Source organism: Pteronotus mesoamericanus, unplaced genomic scaffold, assembly GCF_021234165.1.
Source record: "Pteronotus mesoamericanus isolate MK-2021 breed Mesoamerican mustached bat unplaced genomic scaffold, CSHL_Meso_final contig_22, whole genome shotgun sequence".
NCBI classification, from domain to species: Eukaryota; Metazoa; Chordata; class Mammalia; order Chiroptera; family Mormoopidae; genus Pteronotus; species Pteronotus mesoamericanus.
Genome location: NW_026555090.1, coordinates 3,067,665 through 3,084,010, shown reverse-complemented (window position 1 = coordinate 3,084,010; position 16,346 = coordinate 3,067,665). Strand labels below are relative to the sequence as shown.

Here is a 16,346-nt window from a genome sequence, read left to right as displayed (position 1 = left end):
CGTTTCCGGGTTTGCTGTAATGCAAGGCGGGAAACTACTCGAATCTGCAGGAAGTATGTTTAATTTTGGTACCAGGAATTCAAGATATGGTGTTGCCCAAATCTTGAAAAAAAGGCTTCAGGGCTCAAAACACTAGGGAATTTCTGTCTGCCTCTGGTATATTAAAGGCTCTGAGAACGTAATCTTCAAATTAACCCACCTGATAAGCTCTGTCCATCCCTGCATCTCCTGGCCTTATTTGGCCAAGGGAGACTCATCATCCCCACCGTCATCAGGTGCAACCCTGATTCACAACCGTCGGACCGAGACAAAGCAAAAACATCGTGAAGACCCACGGGGCTGCTCTCGTGGCGTGTCCCTACACCTCCCTCTTCTGCCCACAGCTTGAAGGGGTTTTCAGAAGGAGAAAACCACGCAGGCACACCCAACACTGGGGTTATGAGGGTCACAGGGAAAAGGAGCTCTGCCTTCGGAACAGGCAGGGACGCTGGAAGCTGCCTGGTAAATCAGGAGGGAGAAACCCACATCCAGCTCTGTATGGTGGCCTGTGGAGACGGTGGCTCCCGCCAGTGCCCTGAGCTCCCGGTGGACTAGGCTTATCCCAGCAGGGTTTCTTCCCGGATTCACAGAGCCCGTCCCAAATGAGATGTCGGTGCTGAAGCCCACTAGGTCTTTAACGCTCAGGCCGGCTGCTGTCGTGGCTGTGTACACGCGCAGACACAGCCTGAGGGGGCCGTGTGGGGGCTGCAGCCCTCCCTTAGGGCCATGTCTGGGCCCCCCCTGGTTTGGTCAGAGGATGCAGGAAAACGTGGGGTTCCTTTTGCACTCTTCCCACAGCCACTGGGCGCTGGGAGGCAGCGAGGTCTTCCTCCTCAGGACACCGCACGGCGGGAAGCAGGAAGCAGGCAAAGCCAGCCAAGGTGCGGAGAGGCGGTGAAGGGCTTGTCCTTCCTGGAGGGGTGAACACTGACTGCTTCTCCCTCCCTGTGCCTAAGCCACGTGCAACCCTGCCACAGCGTGATCCTCACTGCCCTGGAATGCGGGGCAGGCGTGTGCACCAGCGGCCACGGGCGGGAGTGTGAAGAGTGTGAGGTTCCGCTGGACAGGGGGAGGGGCCGTTACAGAATTCTCTAAGTGTGTATAAGCTGTAGATGGAAATGTGAACTAAGAAATATGGTGTAATGTGTTTCCTGTGAAGTTTCCTGAGGGTTTCAGAAGCAGATGGCTTCTAATCTTGTTTGGGCTTTTTATCTAGGCTTCCCCAGCATCAGTTTGAGCTGGCATGGCCCGGAAAGATGAGATAAGTCAAAAGCTTCAGTTTACAGCAAAGAAACTGAGGCCAGAGCGGGTGGTACTGCATGTCGCACACACGGTTCACCTGAGAAAATGAACACGCCAGGCACCCAGGCCCCACCTTAGGGTCTTTTCCATCAAACCTCTTCTCAATTCCAGCCGGGTCCAGGATGCCCCTTGGACCCCAGAACCTCTCCAAAGCTGGCTGAGCTTTGCAACTCCAGTTCTAGAACCTGCTTGCAGGAGTGAGCCCTGCTCTCCTACCTGCCGTGACCGCATTTCCCCAGGGGAGGCTACCTGGCAGAAAGAGACACACAGCAGTAGTAATGCCCCTTCCTTCAGTTTCCATGACCCAAGCACAATGAGATTTTAGGAGCTGCTAAGCCTCTGCGTTACATCCAAGTCTGGGGGCGGCCTTGCTGGAAGGGGCCCGGCGCTGTGTGGGAGTGAACGTGCGCGAGCTGGGCTTCCTGGTAAGCTGATCGTCCGGCATCTTGGCTGTGAAAGCCTCTTTCGGTCCGACGGCTATTTGAGGTGGCCTGGAGGCCGCTGCAGAAATGGGGACACTCTGATTTTCTGGTTTCCGAAGAGGCTTGTATGTCTAAAACAGCAGAGGGAGTCCTAGGCGGGGGCCACAACCTGCCCGGGCCGCCCGCAGTCCCGCACACTGGGACCAGCGCGGTGGACGGCAGGGCCTGGGCCGGGGCGTGGGAGGCCGGCCTGGCCACCTGCGGGAGCTGGCTCCACAGCTCTTACAAGTCAGATGCTCTGCCTGCCTTCCTTTGCCGTGTGAGGTACTCCGAGGCCCTGTTTCCAAACCTTTCCAACCCTTCAATGCCTGTGATTTTCGGGAAGGAGAGCCGCACTCGACTTTCGGTTACTGTTCATGGTGGCCACTGGGCACCTGCATGGATGGGCCCAGCCTGGCACCAACCGGGCAGCTTTCTTCTGAAAGGCCACGCGGGCATATGCCACATGACATCCAAGAGAAAGGCCTCATTTTAAACAAAATGCCAAATGCTCTGGGGTCAAGGTCAAGGCCCCTTAAGTAGCTCTCCCTTAAACGGCGCTGGTGGTTAAGGCAGTGGCGTCTGTAGAGTATCAACGCTGTGCCTGTCACTGTGCGTTTTCTCAGTTAATTCTTGGAACAACCGTACATAGTAAGTGGCACTGTATCTAGTTTGTGGGCAACAAAGCTGAAGCAAAAAGAAGTACTGCTGGAATGAGAATTAGGATCAAGCTCCAGTTCTGTCAAACTTGCAAAGCATATGTCCTGTCCGCTGTGCCTCCTTCCTTCCTTCTTTCTTCTCTCCCTCTCTCTCTTCCTCCTCCTCCTCCCTCCCTCCTTGCCTTCACTCCTGAATCTTCCCCTAAAACTTACAGCGCTTGATAAATCTTTTTCTAAAAATGAAAACACTTTAAACATGTATCTCTTATACTATGTAGGATCCAAAACATTTTTTTGATCTGCCCAATTTTCAGAAGCATTTTGAGAGACCAAACACACCCCAAGGAATGCCCAGTATTTTTTAACTGCCACATAAGAACAGTTTTTGATATATAATTATAAATGAGTAATAGGCTGAAATTATTCTCTCAGGTATAAAATCTGGTACGATCAAAGCCACGGTTGAAAAGATCGATCAGAACGACCTACACGCTGAGGAGAGGTGAGGAGAGCTCAGACGGCCTGACCGCCGGACATGCTGCAATGCAGACTGGCCTCGGCTGTGAGGCCAAGCAAAGCTATGCAAGAACAAAGAGGCATTCCCAAGCTCCTCAGGTCACCAGACCCAACATCCAGGGCAGGAAACACTTCTCTTCCATGTGACTTCTATTCACTGCATTTAAGACTTCAAACTGTCCGGACGCCAGCCTACATGGAAGGCAGTCGGCTGTAATTTACAGTATTATAGTCATTCCAAGAACATGCCACTATCAAATAAAAGCTTTACCCTTCTTACTTCTGAGTGGAACAACTCCAATTCTAGTTCCCTGGGTGCCATTTGAAAATGTCCGTAATCCTATTTGAACACGCGAGTATCAGCAATTCCCAATGTAACACAGCTGGCTGCACAACTGCAATGTGTGCGCATTTATGACACCTCACATGAGATGATGAAGACCACCCTGCGAAGCCAGTGCGAGTCTCAGCGGCTGCCTTTGCTGCCACTGTTATGATACAGGCGGCCTTGCTGCTCGCTGGGCTCCACCTGCGAGCCGGGAGGTGCCGCAGGGAGCAAGGACTGAGCTGGGGGGCAGCCATGTGCACTGCTCGTGTTTCTCACATGCATCAGAAAGGAGATGAGCTGACTCTTGCTTTATCAGACCGCCCTCTCGTGTCGTTTCATTACAGCTCCCCTGTGCACCTGTCCCGCCAGAGCGCAGGCGGTGCCCTGGACTCTCAGCAGCAGCCCCAGGGGAGGTGGGGGCAGCTGAGAACAGCAGTGGACGGCCTCACTGAGCAGGGGAAGGGGTTGAAAGTATTAAAGAAACCTGGGCTTCATCAGGGCCGGCAGTTTTCCCAGGAGGCCCTGAGGACAGGGCCGTGCGGCAGCACAGGGCTGTCCAGTCTGGCGTCGGCGCCGGGAGCCTGGTTTCCCTGCATTGGCAAAACGTCTAGGTGTGGTGTGAGGGTCCCAGTGACGCGGGCTGCGATCCAGTGCTACTGAGACAGGAGAGTAAGGAAACAGGAAAATTCCCTGGCCAGTGGGCTAGGGAAACTGAGACAGAGCTGAACACGGTGGCCGAGCCAGGTGCAGCCAGCTGCAGACGGTCACTGGGGAAAGGCCCTGAGTGCCTGGCAGGGGCAACACTGGGAAAACAAGGGCCTCACCCCCAGGGTGACCTCTCTGCCCTGGCCCTTCCCCCCGGAGACGACATCCGGGCCTCAGCTGTGTTTCAGCTCCAGGCCCAGAAAAGCAGCAAAACCAGGTGGACGACACCAGGGCCAACTGCAGTGACGGAAGACCCCCTGCCCTGCCGCTGACCCATCAGTGGAGACCAGGACCCTCAAAGGTCCCACTTGGCGAACTGATGGATGTTCTGCTGAGACCCTCCCCTGAGACCTCCCTGAAGGTTCCTGCCCTAAAGGCAGCGAGAAAAGCCTGAGGACGGAGGATACAGCCCATGCTCTCCCCCTGGGGAGCAGCCTCTGCCTTTTCCTGTCCTTTCTTCTTCAGCCCCCCAGCCCCCATTTCTTTGCCCACAGGCATGGGTCTCCTAAACTCCAAGGCTCTGGGCAGCAGCACCTTGTCCCAGGCTGACCCCCTGACCCTGTCCCCAAGGCCCCCTGTGCTCTGACTTCCCAGCGAGCTCAGGCAGCCCTGCCTGGGAGCTCCTGTTGCTTCTTCTATGCTAAGCCCTCGTTTCAGGGTCCCCAGCTTTAGCAGCTGTACCCTCATAGTCACCAGGGCAAGTGTTGAGAAATCTTTCCAACACGAAGCCAAGAGCCCACCCACTACAGCGGGCCCTGGGCTGCCCTGCTCCGGGCGAGGCCCCCGTCCGGTGACACCACCACCACGACCAGAGAGGGAAGAAACCGTGGCCGGGTGGCGCTCACATGCTCAGGGTGTGTGGGGGGTTGTCTCACTGCACTGGTGGGCAACAGCCTTCAGTGCTCATCGCTGCAGCTCTGACTCAGGACAAAAACTAAGGAGAACAACAAACCCCCAAGGATGTTAATACAATATCCTCTTTTCCCCAGTTATCATTCCGCTGAATCTTAGGGGGTTCATCGAAAGAGTAACTTAGAGGAAAGGGAGAAATGGCTAACCAAGCGTTCTACAGGACGTGTTCACAATTATTTTCCTGAATAAAACTTGACGAGGATCACCATTACCCTGGACTGGAGGCTGGTAACAAGAAGGGAGCAGGAGGAGGACTCGGCGCTGACAAGGCTGCGCTTCTGGACCTGGAGGCTGATTACATGGTCTGCTCACTTTCTGAAATTCCACTGAGCCACACACTTGCACGTTATATTTTAGTAAGAAAGAAAGAAAAGGAAGGGGGGAGCAGAGGGGAGAAGGAAGAAGGGAAAGAGACAGAGGAAGGGAAGAGGGAAAGCAGAAAAGGAGAGACAGACAGACCCTGATGGTGTCAAGGGCCTGAACTGTGGCTGATAAAAAGTGAACGTTATGGAAGTTATGCAGAAGATTTCCTGGGAAGAAAATGCAGAGGGACAACAAAAAGAAACTTGCTGATTATTTTCCCGAGGGAGATGGTGATTGCTCATTGAAAATGATCTTTAACTTTCTCTAGGATATAAATATTTCAGAGATATTTCTGAGAGAGAGAATGTTCTGGGGAAAAGAAGTCTCAGAGATAAAAAAGTTAACATTCCAAGCCTCTCCAAAATAGGTTAAGTATAAACACTTAGAAGAAAATTTTATAAGACATAGAACTTTGTCCTCCTTGATGCAGATGTCATTTGACACGAGAGTCCATGGGAAGCTAAAAACCCCAACTCCAGTGAATGAATATCTAAGAACATTCTCTTGGAAAGGCTGAGATTGGAGACAAATAAAGCTCTAAGGGGTGAATGCAGAGGCAGCACTCAGTTTAACTAAGACCGTGGGAGGGAGCAAAGCCAAACCCAGCCATCCCCGATGTTTGCTTGTAGAAGGTTCACTTCATTTGCCTTTGTTGCCTGGAGACACCAACATTGGGTGAAACAGGAAGCGCCGGGAGAGCGCTGCCGGCACCCGCGGAACCGAGCCTTGTGCTGCGGCCCGGAGGCCTCCGCAGTCTTCTGACCTCACCCCGCCTCTCCGCTCCTCTGAGGCTCGCGGGGTCGCTCCCTTATATTCCTATGAACGGGCTGACTCTGTGTGCACGGAGTGCAAACGTTTACAAACAGTTAAAAAAGCAAAGCTTCTGGGAAGAAGGAGGGAGACTACTTAGAAAACGCAGTGCACTCACTCCCTGGGAAGTAGCTGTCGTGCGCACAGTGTGACCTAAACATGCTCACTCCCAGGGCCTCTGGGGTTTCTCTCGATAGTTCTCTATAGTCACAGCTGTGGAACCAGACCCAGTTTTTTATTTTGGGGGAAATGTAACAATTTCAAGATCAGCTCATTCTTCACTAAGGCCTGTGCAGGGAGAATCCTGGGAGGACCAAACTTACTTTGATATGGCGAGAAAAGATACGGAGCGCGCACACCCACGTGAGTCCACTCGGCACCTCCGCAGATGCCGCCGGCCCCGCCTCTCCGGGCCTGGATTGGCGCTCGATCCTCGCCCAGGGCAGCGGTCGGCGCCCGCCCCGTTCCGGCGCCTGCGTCCGCACTGCAGGCTGTGTGGAAAGCGCGGGGGGCCCTGCATGCAGCCAGCACGCCCTCGGCCCCCGACTCACGGACACCCGCATGTGGCCCGTCGGCCCCCTCTGCACAGTCTCCTCCTTCCCGACGCCCTGACCCACAGGCCGTCTCGGCGGACGGCTGGGCTCGGACTGAACTCCGGGTCTCTACCCCGTGCGCCATACGCACACTGTTCCAAGCAGAGGGCCCACCTCGTGGGCTTCCCTTCCATCAAAGGTCAGTCCTGGGCTACCAGTCGTTTAGAGATAACTTCCACATGGCTAAACTTAGAAACTGAAGTTACACATGATGAGAAGAAGATATAGACAGCTAAGTGTATAATCTTGGGAAAAGAAAGCCATCTGAGGCCTAAAATGCAAAAAGCACTAGAAAAGGACTGAGAAAATTGATCACATAAAATTAAATTTCTGTATGACAAAAATTTGAAAGTAATATATATGTATATATGGCAAATTACTCACACCTGGAATACATTTCTACAATCAATAAGAAAGAAACAACTCAAGTGAGAGCTGGCTGAGGAGTGAACCAGTGATGCCCTGCAGGGGAAACACAAGTAGCTGGAAACATATAAAAAGGCGTTCAGTCTCACCAGAAACAAAACAAAACAAAAACTCAGCAGGTTGGCAAAAATTTAAGGACTATTAATTCAGAGAGTTAATGAAAATGTGGGAAAATAAATATTCTTATATTGGCTCATAGAAATATAAATTTGTATAGGCTTTTAGGAAAAGACAATTTGACCAAATAATTTTTTTAATGAAAAGACAATTTGACCAAATAATTTCCTATCTGGGACTAGAGGAAACCATCATACATCTGTCCAAAGACATACCTATAAGAATGTTTACTGTAGTGGCCTTGGCCAAGTGGCTCAGTTGTTTGGAGCATCGTCCCCATACACCAAAGCTGAGGGTTTGATCCCAGGTCAGGGCACATACAAGAATCAACCAATGAATGGGTCAATGGAAGAATAAACCGATGTTTCTCTGTCTGTCTCTCAAATCAATAATTTTAAAAAAGAATGTTAAAAATAAAAAGAATGTTTACTGTAGCATCACCAGTCAGAATGGAGAACTAAAAACATCCTACTTGTCTATCAATTAAATTAAGTAAACCTTTGGGGGTGTAATTTTCATTTAAAAAATCTATAACTCAGTTTTCTAATCTGTAAACATTCTTAGGGAGCTCATGGAAAAATTCTGATGTTCCAGTTTCTGATGTTTTTACTATATGCATTACGTTTTAGATACTTGATATTTTTCACTAATTACTGGATAAATGCCAACCTAGAAAGTTGGCCCTGCTCTTTTCCACATTATCACCAACTTAGCGGAGGTGACCTGGGTGGGAAGAATGACCGTGGACAGACTCGGAACGGAAAGAGACTTCAGTAGGCCAGAAACAGGGACCCAGTTGAGTGAGATGACATTTAACTTATTTCTTCTTCATTTTCTTTTGGGTCTATTTTCCAACTTTTCTACAAGGACCATGTATTACTTTTACAATTTGGAAAAACAATGTTATTAAAAATATTAATGACATCATATATTATTCTGAAATGAGTAAATAAGAACCTTAATAATTGCATGTTTCTGTGTTGGACTAGATCCTGGAGTAATGCCTTCTTGGGTTTTTTTCCCAAAAAAATTTTTAGAGGAAGAAGAGTGAAGATTTGATTATAGATGAGGGAAGTGAATTGCAATTAATAAGGTGCTAGAGGCTTGACGGGTGTGGCTCAGTTGGCTGGAGCACTGTCCTGTAACCAAAGGTTTGATTCCTGGTCAGGGTACATGCCTAGGTTATGCGTTTGATCCCTAGACCGGGCTCAGATACATGTGACCCCTGGTCTGGAAGCCTATGGGAGGCAAAGAGTTGACACTTCTTTCTCCCATCAATGCTTTTTTCCCTCCCTTCCTCCTTCCTCTCTCTCTCTAAAAGCAATGGGGGGCGGGGGGAGGAAGTGTGCTAGAAGGGCAGGCTAGAGATCTTAACTTTTTTCCCTCATGTGATAGATTAAAGGTGGCTAGAGATTTTTTTAAATCTTCCAACTGAGAGGTGGAATCTAACTCTCCTCTTGAATCTGAGCTGGCCTTAATAATTTGCATGAAAGTAGAGGAAGTCACACTGAGACTCCCAAGGCTAAGTCCTGGGAAACTTCAAGCATCTTCGCAGAACTCTTGAAACCCACTCTCTGCGGCTCCGGAGGCTTCCGAGGTGTGCGGGATCCATGCCAGCTGAGCGCAGAGGCTTCCTTAGAGGAGACAGGCCAGGTCAACTGGCCCAGCTTCTAGCCAGTGAGGCCCCAGACGCGGTGGAGCAAAGAGGAGTCAGGCCTCAACTGCAGGTGTGCGAACAAAACGGACATGGCTGTAGTTTTTTATTCAGTTACAGTTAACTTCTGAGGCGAGGCTACTTCACCTCCATTTTACTACTTTTACATCTTCAAGCAAATAAGTTTGGAGTTGCCTTGAAATTCCTTTCTTCTTCGATCCTATTTGCATTACTGCTTTAATCATCTATGCCATCAAGTCTGAAAACTTTTGCTTATCTATTAAAATGTTTAAAAACATGGCCCTACTCAATCTAGTTAATGAAATATCTTTAATACTCTTAAATATGAGCTGTTGGAATGCGCTCAGGCCTCAGGCACTGTGTGCGTGGTCCATCCCGGACACCGGGGCGCGCGTGGGTGAGGTAGTGGGCTTTCTCCCCCAGCTTCTCGGCGCACCCCCACCCCCAACACTGGAGCAGATGCGCCTCCGTTACTTGTTCTCTAAACCTTCTTGGCTATTCTTGTTTGTTTTTCCAGGTGAATTTGTAATTATTTTAAAGTTCAAAAGTAAAAAAAATCCTCTTGGGATTTTAATTGGAATTGAATTAAATTTAGAGATTAATTTGGAATCATTTACTTTTTAAAAATGATATTTCCTACTTTTTACCCCTCTTGAAGGAACTGAGGGTTTGAGACCTGAGAGTGGGCCAGAAGGCCGTGCAAGGACCGCCTTTTGCTTTGCGTACACGGCGAGGATCAGAGTGGTGAGGCATGGGGGGAAGAGGGCAGAAGTATCCTCTGCAGCGGAGAGCTTTCTAGTGAGAGCGCCGCTCTGCCTCCAGAGAAACACTGGCAGACACGGCACAGCTCTCCCTGGAGAGAGACTCAAGAGGATACTGATGTCAGGAGAGTGGCTGGAGCTACATCTTTCCTGCTTCCTCTTTTTTCATCTAACACTACAGAGCCCCCCCTTCACTGTCTCCTCCCCAAGGGCCTCTGGCCCAGGCCTGGTGGTGCCTAGACTAGATTTACAGCAACTGTGCTGTTGCTCAGCACCTTCTGAGCTGCCCACCTGGGCCCACACCCATGCCGGTGCCCCTCTGCAGCCTAGCACGGCTGTGCTGGGAACCCAAGACGCAACGCAGCTCCCACTGGGGGACCTGGGGCCTCCACTGGGCGGATTTCTCTCTGCCCAGGGCTCGGCTCCTGAGATTCCCCACTAGGTTCCACCCTCAGGCTGGGACCAGGCTCCAGGTTCCTGGAGAAACACTTCTGCAATTTCTTCCCCGCCCCTCTCTACTGCCTTTCCCTGGAGTTGATTACCTTATTTTCATTAATTTCACTTATCATCTTGGCTTACTTTTTCTAAAAAAAGGTAACAGTAGTTTGCAGATCTGCTGGTTCCATTCATCCTAGAATTACCCCATCTCCCACGTTCCGGATTACCTCAGCACCCCTAAACCCCACCCTTCTAGCTAGCTGAGTGTTTATCTATAGCACCAGTTGCCCAAGGAAATGGTAAAGAAACCTTTTTATGGACCATTTGCACTAATGAGTCCTCTCTCCAGGCGGAAAGTAGAGCCCAGCCCATGGCTCTTTATAGTCAGAGCCAGAGAACGGCCATCAAGGCCCTCTCTCTGCAGCTGCTCTCTCTGGGCAGGTGCTCTCTGGGCAGGTGCTGAGGGCCAGACAGACACGCAGCCTGGTCCCTGGCCTATATGACTCACCACACAGCGGAGCGGGCAGAGCAAGACTGTCCCGAGTCTGGACCACGAAGGCGTGATGTGGTCTGGGCTGCAGAGAGCGCTTCGCATATGGTGTTACGGTGTAGCTCTGGGAACACTGGAGACAAAAGTCTGTTTTTCTGTTGTCTTTTTTTTTTTAAAGCTTATTATCTGATTGACTAAAGCCTTGGAAAGCTAAAATGTAAATTACTGTGAGGAGGAAAAACCAAACCCAAATTGTGACTAGCTCCTAGTCCCAGATGTTCCTCTGTCACTAGAGTAGCTGGTGACTGCAGGCAAATGACTCAGCCTTTCGGGCTTTCTGTTTCCTCATCTCAAATGAAGAGGCTGGATTATATTGGCGGTTTTGAAATGACTGGCCGTGACAGGGCTGGCGAGGCTGTGGAGAAAGGGAGCCCTCGTGCTGTTGGTGGGAATGCGGACTGGGGCAGCCGCGGTGGAAAGCAGTGGGCAGCGTCCTCAAAACATTGAAAATGGGTCTGCCTTACGCCCCAGCAATTCCACTTCTGGGCATATATCTGAAAAAAAACCCAGACACTAATTTGAAAGAACAAAAGCACCCCTATATTCACTGCAGCATTATTTATAATTGCCAAGATAGGCAAGCAGCCCAAGTATCCATCTGTAACTGAGTGGATAAAATCACTAAGAAACACACAATGGAAAACTACTTGGCCATACAAAAGAAGAAAATTTTACCCTTTGCAACAGCATGGATGGATCAGGAGGACTTTAGGCTAAGTGACATAGTCAGAGAAAGACAAATACCATATGATTTCGCTCATATGTGAAATCTAATGAACAAACTGAACTCAGAAGAAAAACAGAGACAGACTCAGAGAGAGAGAGAGAGAGAGAGAGAGAGAGAGAGCGAGCAGGCTGGCAGCTCTGCGGCGTGGGATAGGAAGCGGGGGGATCCAGCAAAAAGGAAGAAAGGCTCACAGACATGGCCAATAGCGTGGTGACTGTTGGGGTAGGGATAGTAGGGGGATAAATGGTAATGGAAAAAATACAGTAATAAAAAAAAGATTAGGTATGTAACCTAGTTCTTCCAACTAAAGTTTCTGCAAAGCTTTTTCTAAAGTAGAGTTTGAAAACCACAGGATTAAATGACCTTTTACCATCTTCTTTTGCATTCCTCCATATATATATTTATCCTGCATTGTCTGGTACAATAGCCACTAGCCACATATGGCTATTTAGATTATCTTAAATTAAATAAAATTTAAAATTCCGTTTCTTTGTCACATTAGCAGCATGTGACCCGCGGCCACCCTTTCCGACGGTGCAGACCCAGCGCCTCCCCCTCATCACAGGCAGCGTTGAGGGACGGCACACCTGGCGCTTGCACAGCGCACCTCCACGTTTCCCCTCTACTGACGCACACAGGAGCACGTAAGGCACACTGTTCTGCGTCGGGCTCCGCCCCCCCTGCTTACTAATAGCCAATGATAGACATCCTTTCACAAGACATAGAGAAAGAAGTGCAGTGCAGAGACTAGGAGATTGGTTTATGAAACCAGACAAGTGATCACTTACTAGCTGTGTGACTGAGGTCACCTACTTAACCTCTTTATGCCTTAGTTTCCTCATCCTTAAAATGGGTCTGGAATGGATACTTAACAAGATTGTGATCAGATTACAGCACATGCACAAATACCACCTAGGCATTTAGAGCAAGGTTTGCCATGTGGTAAATATTCAGTAAATACTAGCCCTTTTTTCATCACCATTAGCTACTTTGTTCTTTTCTAGTAGCTATGTATGGCTCACCATAGAACAGACACAAAAGTCTATTTAGGTTGTGTCCAGCCTTTTGTATTTACTCTGCACAAAATGCCCTTAAATAGGTTCTTCCACCTACCATCTCAAACACCCCTCGCCCCACAACATGAATGACTACTTACTTCCCTACGCACTCTTAAGAGAATCCACAAAGTTTCAGAGAACTACATGATTTTTCCCACACTACGATGCTCTAGCACTCCAAATAGAACATTTTTAATATGGGGAAAATTTTTGAAGGGAAATGGTACTTCCATATTTTTGGATGTGCTTACTAAGAAAATAATACATAATAACAATTTCTTCTAAAGAATTTAGTTCCAAGAGCAAGTTTAATTTATACTAGACAATCTTTACCTCCTACCTCCCACCTCCCAGAAAGACTGAATTCAGCCTCTGAAATCACTTCTTATGGCTAGGCTACTTCTTTTCCCCCAGAAGAACATTTCATGAATAAGAGAATGGAAAAAATATTCTGCAGGTTCACTTGGGACTATAACTGTCCAACACACTTGCACACTGTCCTGGGGGACGGAGGAAGAATGTTGGGGAACATCAGGCCTCATCGCCCTAAATGACGGCAGGATAATGGCTTCTGGTGCGGCGCCGCGCTGCAGTCCCAGGGCCGGCACGCCCCGTCTGCAGGGGCCCTGCCCGGACCGATGACGGGCAGGGGGGAGGGAGGACAAAGGCTCCTTAAATCACCTTTAGCCCAGAGGAGGGAACACTCTCACAAGGCTTTATTTTGGAAATCCTGTTTTACTTCCTGAAGCTGGCAGCACAGCAAACATTTCTATGTCTATGAAAAAAGTGTGCACTGGCAACATCTGGGTGTAGATGTTTCCTTTAAATAATCCTTTAGAGGCAGAAGACTCTGCTCACTCATGTCAAGAGCCTTTAACTGGAGCCTAGTTCTCTCTCAAACAGCCTGCCAGATTTCGCCCCCTCGTTTTCTCCTGCCTTTCACTGGAATTCAGCAGGAAGTGACTCCTTCGGCCCCCAGGGCTGCTGAGCTGAGCGCTGCACTTGGCTTCTGGTCTCCCTAGATGTGCCTGGGGTTAGGGGTGTGGGGGGACTACATTCCATACCTCTGAGAAAAGGGACAAAAAACAAAACCACTAAATATCCATGTTAGAAGGGCTGATCCTCCCACACAAATACAGGCCTAATTCAGTCCACGGGCTGTTAAAGGTTTGAGAGCCCCAGGGGTGCGTGGTCTCCACAGCCATGGTTCTGGGGGACTGCAGCGTCCCTGCCGAGTTCTCCTGCGATGAAGGCAAACGGACAGGACAGCAGAATGAACGGCACAGGATGCAACACACGAGCCTTGAAGACACAGCGCTAAGTGAAACAATTCGGTGCTGGAAGTACAGACACCGCAGGAGTCCATGTGAGGCTCCTGGAATCAGTAAATTCAGACACAGAGCAGAAGAGGCCCTGCTGTGGGCTGGGGGAGGGGAATGGGACACAGCATCAGTTTGAGAAAGTGAAAAAGTTCTGAAGATGGCAGAAACTTTTGTTGGAAGAACTAGGTTCCATACCTAATTATTGCCTGTTTTTAACCGTATCTTTCCATTACCATTTATCCCCCAATGTCCCCACCCCGCAATCACCACGCTGTTGCCCATGTCCAGGAGTCCTTTGTCCTTTTGCTCAGTCCCTCCACCCGCTAACCGCGCCCCCTGGCCCGAGGGGTCAGCCTGCTCTCTGCCTATGGGTCTGTCTCTGTTTTGCTTGTTAGTTCAGTTTGCTCATCAGATTCCACACACAAGTGAAATCATACGGCATCTGTCTTTCTCTGAGTGGCTTATTTCACTGAGCACAATGCTCTCCAGGTCCATCTATGCTGTCGCAAAGGGCACAACAACAACGTGAATGTCCTTAATGCCATGGAACTGAACACTACAGTTAAAATGATGAATTTGATGTTTGTATATTTTATTAGAATAAAAAAGAGAGATGAAGAACTACCAGAACAGCTGAGCAGATGGGGCAGATCTCATTCTGTGTCCCCACAAGTGCCGAAGAAATAGCTACGTGGATTTCACTGGACAACAATGAACCCTCTATGTATAAGTAAACTGTGAAGGGTATCCTGCCCTACTTAGCAAACTGCAAAGTAACTCCCCCCGTTTGAATGAGAAGTTTCCAGTATTCCTTTCAATCACTGCCCAGTGGCTCCGTGCGGCTGTGCTGCTGTGGTTGCCCCGTGACCCCAGCTCCGCGCGTCCTGCAGGGGCGTCAGAGCCTCACGGCACCCGTGCCGCCTCTCCTGCCCGGGCTTTCTCACCACACTTTCCCTCCCAGGCTGCTGTCTGACCCATCTGCTCCAGCTCCCGAGGCTCCAGATCCGTTCCGGGGTCTTCCACGCCCCTCTTCCTCCCAGGCACAGCGCCAGCTCGACCGCTCCCCCGGGGAGCGGCCTGCCCACGCGGCTCCGCCTCTGACTCCTGGGCCCCCGTGGGGCTTGCTGGACCATTTCTCTTTACTTCAACTGGCTTTTTTTAGCTCTACATTTACAAACTTTTGATTTTGATAAGAAAGGACTATTTACTCAAATTTGGTGAGAACCGACCACCGTATTTATGCTACTCGGATTCTCAGGCAGAATGTCTGAGCTCTTCCCACCTTTTCCACCCACGTGTCTCCCCACGGGCACTGTTAGGTGACTGGGAATCAGGAAAAAGAAAACCAGTTAGGAAAGTGTACTAAAAATATCAACTAAAGTAGCTGAAATAAGACCAGATAAACACGAATAAGCTACTGGAAATGTGAACAGCTAAATTTCCCCATTAGAGGAACTTTCGGATTATGCATAAAGCTAACTATAAGAAGTACACCTAAAGCAGGCTGCTGTGAAAGACTGTAAATACAGTGTGAAGGTACCTCACACAAATAAAAGCTGAACAGAGATGGGAACAGCAATGTTAGTATCATAACATGAGACTTTAGGTCGAAAGGTTTTAACTGAAAAACAAAAAGGTAAAATCTATGAAGAAAATATGAGCGACACACCTTTAAGTTTATTTTCAACTCATCTAAAGCAAAAACTCTTAGAAATCAAATATTTTGACAAAAAACCACAATCAAAGGAAGGCACTTCAATGCACCTCATTAGATTTCAATGGCTCGACTGGCCGCACACTGAGGACCCTGTCCAGGCCCCTGTGAGGCCCCCAAACAAGTAGGGGGACCTGCTTTGCATTTGTGTAACTATAAGATCCTAGCAAGGACTTTTATCCACAGAAAAGAGAACCCAGTCACAAGGAAAAGTTAAGCCTTCACTTCTAGAGAACTGGAAAATTGAAAATTCTAAATTCTAATTTCTAAAAGGTTTCCCAACTTCTACCCAACACAATTTCAGAAAACCAGGTTTTCTTTTGTTGGAAGCAACATCAAAGTCTTGTATGGATCTGTCCTGTGCCCCAGAAATAATAAGTCCCTTCTGGCAGAGAGTTAGTTCTGCCACAAGCCTGCTGGAGAAGGCGGCAAGATACTTCCTGCATTCTGTGACCACGTACATGTCACAGGCTTTTGGTTTATTGATTTTTTTTTTTTTTTTTTAGAGAGAGAAAGAGGGAGAGAGAGAAAGACACACACACACACACACACACATCAGTTTGTTGTTCTACTTATTTATGCATTCGCTGGTTGATTCTTATATGTGCCCTGACAAGGACCCAGCCTTGGTGTGTCGGAATGACGCTCTAACCAACTGAGCTACGTGGATAAAACATGGCAGGGTTTTTGTGCTTGCTAACATCATAACAAAGAAATCAGGTCTTATTAACACAAATCTTCATTTGTACCTAAACCAAGTAAAAAACCAATGTCCCTTTATTACTATTAGAGTATAAAAAAATATACTTTATATCAAAGAATAACCACAAGCAGACGTTTTTCCCCAGGAATAATATACCGTATTATATA

The 16,346-nt window shown here is 48.9% G+C and overlaps 1 protein-coding gene across 3 annotated transcripts in view; it reads right to left on the bottom strand.

The window, feature by feature from the left end:
* Window positions 1-16,346, bottom strand: part of SPECC1 (sperm antigen with calponin homology and coiled-coil domains 1) — a 282,358-nt gene that overhangs the window by 16,839 nt on the left and 249,173 nt on the right. The gene's annotated exons all lie outside the window — the stretch shown is intronic.